Source organism: Pseudopipra pipra, chromosome 2 (assembly GCF_036250125.1).
Source record: "Pseudopipra pipra isolate bDixPip1 chromosome 2, bDixPip1.hap1, whole genome shotgun sequence".
NCBI classification, from domain to species: Eukaryota; Metazoa; Chordata; class Aves; order Passeriformes; family Pipridae; genus Pseudopipra; species Pseudopipra pipra.
The window spans coordinates 81,173,211-81,185,415 of NC_087550.1; the positions used below are offsets into that span (position 1 = coordinate 81,173,211).

Here is a 12,205-nt window from a genome sequence, read left to right on the forward strand (position 1 = left end):
ATTTTAATTCATTTTCAGATTAAAGATTTCACAGGCTTGTAATACTTCATAAGAAAAATATTGTCCAAGCAGGAACCTCTAAACAACTGAGAGGCTTTTCTGTAACCTGTTCTCCTAACTTTACATCTGGATTTCCCCAGGCATAAAAATTATCTCTTCTTGGAAGTTTGCCTGGTTGGAATTTGAGGATGAAGTAATTTTCTTGAGTACCTCACACCTGGAAATCCAGCTTCCTCTACTCTGGATATGCTGCTGAATAACTGGAATTCACAGGCACTTCAGCTGAACTCTGTCACTCTCATACAAAATCTCTGTTTTTTTTCTCAGGCCTCCTGTGAGTGTGCCATACAGTGAATCCCATGTCTTCAGAAGGTTATGGCCACACCATGCAAAGCATCTGCAAAATCCTGGTAAGGATGGCCTCCTGTAAGCTTGGTCAGGAGAAAAACCCCAGGGAAAAGCTTTGACTGGCAGCTGAACAGACTCCTGCCTCAGGCGCTGTTTGACACTGAGCAGGGGCATGTGTGATTTGAAAACTTGTATATTTCTTTCAACAATATGACTAGCTAGCTAAAATTTTTCTCTCAGACAACCACGAGTGCATTTGCACTGCCACAAGTAAGTATCATATCTTAAAAACTTTTTTGGGTGTTTCTTTCATCCCAACACAGTTAATTCTGTTATTTGGGGTCTTCCTACAGCTTTGTTCAAGCTTTTGCTGATTGCCTTGCCTTGCCTTGCTTGCCTTGCCTTGCCTTCCCTTCCCCGCCCTGCCCTTTCCTGCTCTTCCCTTCCCATGAGTTTTCCCTAATACTTTTTTCCAGGCTTATATTTACTTTTAATATAATTTGCCCTGGAACACATATAATGTAACATGATATGATAAAATAATAATAAAAGTGAATATTCTCATATCTACCTAACAATATTTTTTTAAAACCATGGTATATCTGCATACCTGTTGGAGACTGCTGCTAACATGTTGTATTCTCCCACATGAGTCTGACCTTCATGTGGAGGCTGAAGCCTTTTCTGGGCAACAGTTGTCTCTCCTGGGCAGCGCATAGCCCAAGGGGTCTGGCATTTCTAAGAACTCTCAAAGGGAAATTGCTTACTATTACTAACAAAGGATCTGGCTGGGGCTTCCAGAATCTGTTTCTTATGGAAGAACAGTAAATGCATTTCTGTGAGAATCCTGCGCAATGCTGTCTTCTCAAAATACTGCTTATGAGAAGCTGGAAGCCTGTGTCAAGGTAATGATCATGTATTGCCTTATTGTATGCATCTCCTTGTCTGATTCAGGTCACTGGTCTGTAGACAGACCTTGTCTCAGACATGGTATGCTGTCTCTTTAGGCCACTGAGCTTGAAGCATTGGCAGCTTTTAAATGCTCTTCTCATTCCTGTCCTGAAGATGGGTGCTACTGGCTGCAGTCTCCAGAAAAGCCCATGTAAAGAACTCAGTTAATCCTTGCACCTGAGTGATAAAGTAATGTCCAATCAACCTTGCCCCTGCCTGAAAAAGCAGCTTAGTAAAATATTATTATTTGGATTTTAGCTTTGTTCCCCTGCAGTAGATAATTCTGTAATTCTATGCAAATGGCAATCAAGCTATTTGAGCAGCACCATTAAGAGCTGACATTTTATAGCATGCAATATATTTGCTGGCCTTTTATTTTAGCTTTTCTCAGTATTTATTCTTTTGCTGTGTTACAGAATGCCTTGGTAGGTTATTTTAAATACAGCTTTTCAAAATTCTTATCTCATACTTCTGGTTAGCATTCAGCACTTTTATAGAGAATGTGAATTACACACTATGTGAGCCAATAAAGATTTCATTCAAAACCTTAAGAAGAGCATTTTTAGAATCACTGGGGGATAATACAATAAAATCCAGAATAAATACAAAATAGTGTTCCAGTGAGAATTGCTTATTACCAACCAGAAGATTTTGCTGACTAACCCATGGGTATAATGGCTGACAAACTTTTCTTGAAATCTGTCAGTCCTGCCATTTTCTGCATGGTTGCAGAGTAAATCATAGACAATAAGCAGAGCACCTTGTTCAGTAAATCAACACAGCACTTCCCAAGCACTGCAGTAAATGGGCAAGAGACAAGTTTGTGGCATGTTGCTTTACATCCCGTGTTTGGATAACAGTCAATTAGATTTTACAGCATGGAGTTACACTGAAGTTTTACCGCTCTATTGGTACCAAATAGGGTACCAAACAGAGAAGGTGATTGTTTTAACTGCTAGGCAATAAAAGAAAAATACTATTATTTCAGATTTTTCTCCCCATTTCTTTTAGAGCTCGGCTGCATTATGATTTCATTTCAGTTTTGAGATAATACATGTCAACACTGTCAGACAAGGTACACACCACCTGCAAGGCAGACCTGTTGGTTGGGCAGGCATGCTCATTATCAATGCCGTGATGGTCCTTGTCTGCTCTTGCCTGCTTCTGATTCTGTCACGTTGTTTTACATTTTATTTTAATTTTTATATTTATTCATTTTCAGAAATAGTTTAAAAGTGTAATCCTGTGGTCTGTGCAAACTGGAAAGTAAATTTAGCTCACAGAGCATATTTTGATATTTTTGGTAATGAAATCCGATAATATAGTTCAGAGGTTTAAGTTTGTGAGAGAGATGCAATATGGTTGCAATATTTCTTAGGAGGACAGACCCCAGGTTTGCTGGGCATGTGGCAGTGTTTATGAAACAGCAGTAGAGAGAAAAATGACTCATGTTCAGAGAAGGAATGTGCGCTTCTTCCCTAGAAATAAGGGGAAAAACATGATCATTGATTAAGAAAAGAGGCAGAAAGAGCAGGGGAGCAGATTCCATTAGAAGCTCATGTAGAGAAGGACAGATGCCCATGGATGTCCTAGACATGTCCTAGTAACAGGCCAATAAATGCACTACAGCACAACACATATTTCTGGGGAAACACAGTCTATCCAGGTTTTCTGACAGATTATCTCTCTCTCTTTTTGAGCAGGGTCTTATTTGGGGTTTTGCTGATCCTTCAGGAAGCTTTTCATATGTGAATATAATTTTTATGCTTATCCTTATCCCTCGGTGTATGGGTCCTTCCGGGCTGTTGGGTAGCAAGGAGCACATTATTTTAAGCAAGCTGCAGAATATCAGGGAGATTCTATCTACACTTTTCTAGGGAAGGCATATTAAGAGAGATCTTGAGACAGACTATAGGTATCATTTTCATTACTTTTTAAAGGTCGGACAGTTCAAAACACATTGGATTGCCTTTGTGGGACATGACTGAAGGTAAACCCACCTACAGTATCACTGCTTTCTGCGGTTTTTGGTCTTGTCCCTGCTACTCGAGGAAAGTGGCTCTGCACAAGCTCTGGAGAAAGCAGCATGGTCATGGCTTCTGCCTCCCCCTCTCTGCCAGTGTCTGACCATGGAGTGAAGTACATACTGAACTGCCTAAACTGTGAGCCCCATGCTATCTAGGCTTAACCTCTCCTTCTACACTGCCAGTGACAGGTCTCCAGTGGGAGAAAGCCCAGACTCTCCAGCACAGAGGATACTCTGTCAGGCTCCATGGAATTCCATGATTTAGAAGTCTAGGGGGTCAGAACTTCCCTTGGATGGTCTTAATTGGGCTGCTAACAGACTGTAAGTCTCAAGAACTGCTATTTTTCTGCCCTGAGTGGAAAGTGCCTGTAGAACTTAATAAGAGTTAAATTGCAGGGTTCTATAAAAATGAAACATGATCCTGTACACATTATCCTTTGAAGGCATACAAAAATAGCTATTTGTATGCAGAAGCGTTTATAAGAAAGAAGTCTTGTACACAACAGACTTTAACTTCTCTCCTTGAAATGGCAGAAGTGTGATACTGGTAGTAATTCTTGGTTAAAACAAAATGATGGTAAAATTTACTGAAAAGCTTTTAATTTTCATTAGAGTATTCACAATTTATTGTGAAGGATTGTTAAACTTAATGGATTGTTTTAAAATAATACCTGTAAAAAATAATAAGAAAAAATATCTTGTCAGAAATATTACAGTTGATTTTATTATTATTTTTATTATTATTATCACCTTTTTCTTAATACTATCTGGTTTAGTGACCTGCTTTGGTCTCTGTGTAGTACACTGAAGTCATCTAGTTGTCACAGAAGCCAAAGGCACACTTACATGGTTAGAAATCAGGACTAGGTATTGTACTAGTAAAAAAGGCAATAATGTTTTACTAAACCAGCTATAAAAAATACTAATTCAAACTTGTTTAGAAATGACTGTAGTAGTGTTTATAAACAATTAATTTTTATATGTATTTTATTCTGTCATAATATGTATTTGCAGCAAGTGGCCAGCAAACTTTCTCTGTTTTTAACTTAATGGTGTTTAGAAGAAACAGTTCAGGTGGTGCTTGTTTTACAGACTGCTAAAAGCTGTTCAGCAGTTTACTCTGATGTGGGGGGAAAGATTTTAACCTGTGAACAGTGCAAGACTCACCAAGCTGATCAGCACCTAGAGCCTTTAGATAAAATCAGTGAGAAACACCATTTCTAACTGGATTTGAACTGCCCCTGTGTGCTCTGTCTTTTGCTGCTATGGAGTTCCTCTCTGGCTGACATAACTGAGGTACTTTTCTCCCACTGGTTTGTTAACTTCTTTTTTGACCTGAAAAATAGTAGCTTATTTTTGTGATTTGTGGAGTCTTTTTTCTTCTTTACAGAGTCTTCTTTTTCCTTCACTTAGACCTTTTCCTGACTAAAAAGTCAGTGTGACCTTCTTACCCTCCTTGATGCACTTTAGAAGTAGAATTTTATACCTAGAATTCTTAAAGAAGATAAAAAGGTTAAGTACATGGATGCAAATGGTTGTGTGAATGCATGCTTGTTTACAGAAACAGTGCTGCACTCTGCTTTTTATATCAATTCTTAATTCTTCTGATTTCACTAAGGTGTGATGGTCTTGATTATACTAGTGTCAAACAAGAATTTCTCCAAGGAAGTTCCTTTAACAGAATTAATCTGGACCTACACTATCTATTAGAGTTCAGGAGATTCCTATTTTGTGTCTTTACAGATGAAAGCAGTAAGAAATCAATAATATTTTTCAAGGGAAATACTCTTGCAAAGAAAGAAATTCTTACCTGCTATTTATAGTTCTGTTATTTTTAGGCATTAAACTATGACAGAAATAATGAAAAAGAATGAGGAATATTTGAAATTTTAATTAAAACAAGTGTTACCAGAAATCAGTATATTTTTCAGCTTAGGCTATCAGCCTTTCATAGGTCTATAGAACAATGGGATCAAATACTTTCTGTAACTACACTTCATAATTCTGGTATAGTATTAGCTAAACCTCATAACAGTTTATAACACTACAGAAAGATAATAGGAAAGCTACTTTTAAAAATGCCACTCTTCTGTTGCTTAAAACAGAGGTTTTTCATAAACAGGGAAGCTAGTTACATTAACTTAGGGCTTATTGCAGTTAAGCACTTTACACAAAAAGATTTGCCAGTGAATCATCACAAAGATCCAGAAATAGAAACAGAGCTCTGTAGTACCTTTTTTGCCTCCTAAAAAGGAGGACAAGCTGTGTCAGTGCGAAGTCCTGGCTGGCAGACTACAACTACTCCATCACTCAGGTTTGGTTCGAACATGCCCTGCTGAAGTGAACTTCCCCAGCTGCCCCCATTTAAGATGTTTTAGTTTCATTTGTAGTGACATTTAAATAAATGTTAGCAGTATCCTTTCTGGAGAGGCTACACTGAAAGTTGCCACCCCATTGTGTGCCAAATGAACTCCAAGCCTTCATGAGGACAGAGTGTCTGACTTGATGGCTGGTCTCCCAGAGAGTTTCATGCTACGTGTGCGCTGAGCTGCTCATCCCAAGTAACTGGGTTACATCTGTTGTAAAGTTATGCTTCTGAGCTCTTACCCAGCGAAGATATAGTGTCCTCGGCACCACTTGATTCTATAAACTCCTTCTCCTGTATTGTTTGATATTACTTGCTTAATATAGACATAGCTTTAATTTCATACTATTAGTTTGCCAATACATTTTGAAAGCATTTAATTAGGCCCAAAGAGGAAACCTCAGCCTTGTTGACTTTCAGTAGGATCCAGTGCTCTTCATACATTTATCGTCCTTCCAAAGCAATTAAGGAATTTACATACCTTTATTAAGCCTCTGAGTAGGGAAACTGTGGCAGAAGAAAGGAATATGTAAACAGACTTCCATTGGCATTAACGTGCAGTCCCATAAGATAAATCTCAGTAGCTGCTTAGTGATCTGAAGCAACCAGTCTGAAGCAATATGCAATGTAAAGTGAAAGGAGAATCTAAAAAACCATTTCACTTCAATGGAAAATTAGTCTGGTCATAAGAATTAATGCTGAAGTTAATGATACTAATCTTAGAAGAAATGCCACAGAAATTTCAATAACCATAACAGCATTCTGGGTTTCTGTCTCACCCAGGAGAGATACTAGTGCTGCAAAAATAACCCAGTGATCTTGAGGAGGTCCAGCTGAGGGATCCAATTTTCCTTGCCTAAATCTAGCTCACTTGAGCTGTGAAAGTTCAGAGAACACCAGGACAGGTGGCTTGGGTAAACAGATGGGTGTATTTACATGTACATTGTGTGTGTTCTTCCAGACAAGAGGCAAAATTACAGGATGAGTTATGCATTTCAGATATATTCAGGGAAGAACAATAGGCAGACGGGTAGCAACCTGAACTTACTGGGGAAAAAAGGCAAAAATCCTTTTGACTTAACTGAAACCAGGATTTAAATAAACTTCATAGTGATTTCCACTCATATTTAGAAAATCCTCATTTTCCCTCTTAAACGCTGACTTATTAAACAAAGCTCCCTCTGACTTCTTTGCATCATGGTTTGGCCATACAGTTTTGCTAATTTGGGTGATTCCTATTTTAACTCTCTGAGTTATTCCTTTGAACTTCACCTGTCTGTCTTTATTAGACATAATTGGCAAGTGTACAATAAACAGGATGCATAAAAGCTGATACTTTAATTCAGCAGTCCATAATTAAATTAAGCTACATCCTACTCTGAAAAAAATTGATTATGCAGCAGATGGCAATTTCTGTGTGGGCTATACTATTACATAAGATGCAATAGCATCTGAGCATGTAAAGTCTGCCACCTGTAGCTGATTGGGAAGTGTTTTCCCTTTTCTTTTTCTTTCCCCCTTTTGCCTATTTTTTTTTAATTTCTCCGTTTTTCTTTCCTTTACCTTTTCTTTCTTCTTCAAGCCATATTATTATAATGGCAGACTGACAAAAAGCAGACATAATTGCATATTGAAGTTATGAAAAATAAAACATTTTGATGGTACATTGTGATGCTATTCTAATATGCTAAAGTATACCTCTTATTTAAGCAAAATTTAAAGAAGATAGGCCGAGTACATTTTAAAATCTAATATTTATTATTGAAACTCTAAAGAAACACCATTGAAGCTGCAAAGTTAAGTAGATTTTTATACCTAGAAAGAATAATGAGCCTATTTCTCATTTTGATCCTGCTTCTTGAACAGAGACTGTAGAATTTAGAAGCAGAGGCTAAAATGAGGAGAGGGAGTTAAAAAGGGGGACAAAAGGGGGAGGAACAAGAGATCGAGCCTTTACGTTCATAAAACAATAAGTTTGTGGATCTGTAGTATTTTTATTGTTCCTGCTAAATTTTTAGTCATATCTGGCAAATACATAAAAATTCCCCCCCTTTTTTTTTGTCCTTACATCAACACCCTTTAAATTTTGCTGATCCTTCTTAAATATGTTTCTCAGCTTTGGGTTTTCTTATTAATTTCCAATACTAAACCGCATCACAAGGCTCTGATCGCCTCCCATGTCAATTGCTGCAGCCTCCCCTTCACTTGACAAAAGCAGTCTTGCCACAGCACTATATCAAAGATCTCTCTCTGGGTCTGTTGACCATGCAGCCCCTCTCTTTGATTTCCTCCACATGCTTTCTCTTCTGTATATCAAATGTAAGCTGCTTGTCTTCACTTCCAAGGATTTTTATGGTCTATTCCCACTGTCATCTTATTGTGACAGACTGAACAACCACATAGGTGGAAAACCTGCCAAGCATCTGCCTCCAATTAGCCACCTATCTTTTTTAAGAGCTGGTGGGAACAAGGGGGAATCTAAGTGCCATATAATCAGACCCAGCTCTTTCTGAGAAGCCCTCCTGTGGTGAAGAAGGGTAGATGTTGAAGGATTATCAAAGACAAAACAGTACAGGGAAAGGAAGAAGGATGAAAGGCAAGATCTCAGTGAAGAAATAAAAAAAAAGAAAGAACTGGAGCTGAAAGTAATTGGGGACCCAGCAATTCTACAACAGAGTGCAATGCAGTGCAGCAATGAGACCCAGGTGGAAGTCCTGGAGAACCGTTTACCACAGCTCTCCTCCCATGGCATGGCTGAGCCTGTGTTCTAATGGTCTTAGTCTGTCCTAAGAGCTGGGTGTGATGCTGCTGGGGAGAGCACTGCACATGCCTGATTGGCATGAGGAAGGCAGCCTTAGAGAACATGGTGCCGGTTACACACTCTTTTGGTCAGGTAAACCCAGAACCGAAAGGCATCTTTCAGGAGTTGGCTTCATGATTAAAAACTCTATTGTTGAAATTCCACCCGAAGTCTGGAAGCACAGGGGCCAAGCACTCCATGCTGAATTTCACGAGTTTGTGTTGTGCTGTTGGGAACTAGGCAAACTCCCATCAGACCTTCGTGATGCAGTCATCATCACCCTGTATAAGAAGAAGGGAGATAAATCAGACTGCGCAAACTACCGTGGTATTACTCTGCTCTCCATTGCTGGCAAAATCCTGGCAAGAATACTTTTGAACAGACTAATACCCACTATAGCAGAAGAACTTCTTCCTGGAAGCTGATGTGGTTTCAGAGCCGACAGGAGTACCGCAGACATGATATTTGTTTTCAGACAACTGCAAGAGAAGTGCAGGGAACAGAACAAAGGTCTCTATGTTACCTCTGTTGGTCTCACAAAGGCTTTCGATACTGTGAGCAGAAAAAGTCTATGGCAGATTTTGGAACGCTTAGATTGTCCCCCCAAGTTCCTTAAAATGATCGTCTCACTCCATGAGGATCAGCACGGCCAAGTCAGATATGGCAATGCACTTTCCGAGCCCTTTCTAATAACCAATGGTGTGAAACAAGGCTGCATTCTTGCACCAACCCTATTCACAGTCTTTTTCAGCACGATGCTCCAAAGGGCCACGGCAGACCTCAATGATCAGGATGGTATCTACATTTGATACTGTACTGATGGAAGCCTTTTTAACCTAAGGCGACTGAAGGCCCATACTAAGACCTTAAATCATCTTGTCCGGGAGCTGCTTTCTTGCTGACGACAATGCCCTTGTCGCCCACACAGAAGCAGCTCTGCAGCATTTAACATCCTGCTTTGCTGAGGCTGCTGAGCTTTTTGGGCTGGAAGCCAGCTTCAAGAAGACAGAAGTTTTCTATCAGCCTGCACCTCAGGAAGTCTTCCATCATCCCCATATCACCATTGGCCAATTAGAGCTCAAATCAGTCCAGTAGTTTAATTACCTAGGTAGCTGTCACAGTTTGCTACCTAGGTAGCAAACATTCACAGGAATGTTTGCCAAAGAGGATGAGTTATGAGATAGACCAAACTTCTCTCTCTCAGCAATTGTAAATTCAAAATTAAGGGGCTTTAATCAAGGAAGTGTGGAAAAACAGAAGAAATAACAGCCCTTTATTAAAAGATATATGTATGTTGGCAAAAACAGTAACAGAACATAAAAAAACTAGACAGTAGTCCTAGAAAAACAAACAAACAAAAGTCTGAATGAATACTTCTCTGTCCTTTAGCGCAGTCCTAATCGTGGCCTGCAGAGGGCGCTGTTGGATCACTGGAGGTGCAGGGCCTGCAGTTCTCTGTGTTGACCTGCGGGGGGCGCTGTTGGGCTCTGGCGGTCACCACGCGGGAAGGGGGTCTGGGCGGTGGTCTCAGATCGAGGGAGAAGCCGAAAAGAAAATGGGGGACCCTTCCCCCAATGGAAGAAAAGGGGAAGGGAAGCAGTTCACTCCTACGGGATTCACTGTTGTCTCAGATGACGGTGCCTCAAAGCTCCTCCCTTCTCTCCCCGTGGGCATGCAGCTCTCCAATGAAAACACAACAGATCCGGGCTGGAGACAAGAGACAGCTCGCAGGCAAGTTGAGGCCAGTAGTCAGAGCTGAGCAGGACGAGAAGCCAGAAAGGCAGGCTTCCAGGTCCCCTCTCCAAATGCATGCATGCAGACCCCCGTCTCCGTCCCAGAGCGAGAACTCCGTGGTCTGCCCTGTCCTCCGTCTAGGTGGCCAGCTACCCCAATCTCAAAAACCTTCCTCCCCTTACTCCAGCATTTGATGGGCCATTAGCTAGGAATGCAGCTTGACTGAGCTAATAACTTCCCTTTCCCCCTTCCCATTCCAACTCTGTTTTTCTTACAGTGAAGCAGGTAAAGAAAAATTCCTCTCTCAGATTTATTACCTGTAACAGTAGCATCATCTCCTCGAATGGTAAAATTGACAGAGAGATAGACAACAGCTTACCAAAGGCATATAGAGCTTTTGGAAGACTCCATAAAAGAGTATGGTGAAATAAACACTTGAAGTACAAAGATCAGTGTTTACAGAGCCACTGTGCTGTCTACTCTCTTATATGGGTCCGAATCATGGGTCATCTACTGTCACCACCTGCGACTCCTAGAACGCTTCCATCAACACTGTCTCCGTGCAATCCTAAACATCCACTGGTCAGATTATGTGACTAATACATCTGTTCTAGAACAGGCAGTAGTTACGAGTATTGAGGCCATGTTGCTGAGAACACAACTGCATTGGGCAGGACACGTCTCCAGGATGGAGGACCACCGCCCCCCTAAAATCATGCTCTATGGTGAACTTGCCACTGGCTGCCGCAAGAGAGGAGCCCCGAAGAGGAGATACAAGGACTTCCTGAAACAACATCTCAGCCTTGGCCACATTGATCTCCATCGCTGGTCTACTCTGGCCTCCAATCGGGAGGTCTGGAGACACACAATTCATAATGCTGCTGCTTCATTTGAGAACACACACAGGATCACCATCAAAGAGAAAAGACAACGCAGAAAGAATCGTGTCTTGCTGATACCATCCAAGGAGTCTTTCTGCTGTGCCTTTTGCAACCGATCTTGTCTATCTCACATTGGCCTCTTTAGCCACCAGCGTGCTTGTAGCAAATGTGGGTAGAGCCCTTCCTAAATCTTTGTTTGCAAAGCCTAGCCATGATGATGATGATCACAGTGAATGGGTACCTCTTGGGACACAAAGTATAAACAAAGCCTTGCCCAAGGATCACAAAGACTGAACAGCTGGTCTGAGTGCACACTTACCTTCCGCAGCAACCCATGCAGGATGAAATCTACTGTGCTGAGGAGTACCTGCCTTCAGATATCAAATTCTTTTTCTCTCATCATTACAAACTCCATAAAGAAATTGCAAGTGTGCTTACAGACAATACTTGATTGGGCCATTTACCCTTACAAAGGTCACAAAACCTTAGTTTAGTCAAACTACGTTATCAAGGTTTTTTTAGTAGAATATATTAATAATTTGGGATTTATGGCTTAACATCCCACCCTTTCACTCTTGCAAGGATTCTCAAGGATGCCTTTAATCAAAGTTCTCACTCTGTAAGTCCTTGTAATAAATCTTCCGTCTCACTTGGTAGATGTTTCATTCTCTTGCACCTTGTGTTCAGTATTTAATTATCTTTTGTTGTTAAAGGACGTGAATAAAGACAAAAGCAGAAAGCAGGTCTCACTGAATCCTTCCATCGTGAAAGTCTTTTCATACCAAGTTGTCTGAAGTAATTCAAACTCTTCTACAATTTCTTGTATATTATTAGTACAGGGTGACACTAACTATTGTTATTTTGCTTTTGGACAAGGGGAAGGAAGAGCATTCACATAAAAGCTCCTTTTCTAGGCTGGATTTAAAATTTTAGCGAATTAATCTGCATTGCTACAAGGGTGAATTTTTCCACTGATCTTGGCACTTGCACATCCCTCAGCCAGCCACTTTGAAACCTTCAAACACTGCTGGGTTTCTGGGTCTCTCATCTCCTCTTCTGTACTACCAAATATGAAATAAACTTTTATGATGTTCATTTTA

General features: G+C 40.4%; 1 long non-coding RNA gene across 1 annotated transcript in view; it reads left to right on the plus strand.

The window, feature by feature from the left end:
- The first annotated feature begins 252 nt into the window (after positions 1–252).
- The window catches only part of LOC135407006 (uncharacterized), a 29,133-nt gene continuing 17,180 nt past the window's right edge, over positions 253–12,205 (plus strand). Inside the window, exon 1 of the long non-coding RNA XR_010426629.1 lies at positions 253–410. This is a non-coding gene — a long non-coding RNA (uncharacterized LOC135407006). The remainder of the gene's footprint in view (positions 411–12,205) is intronic.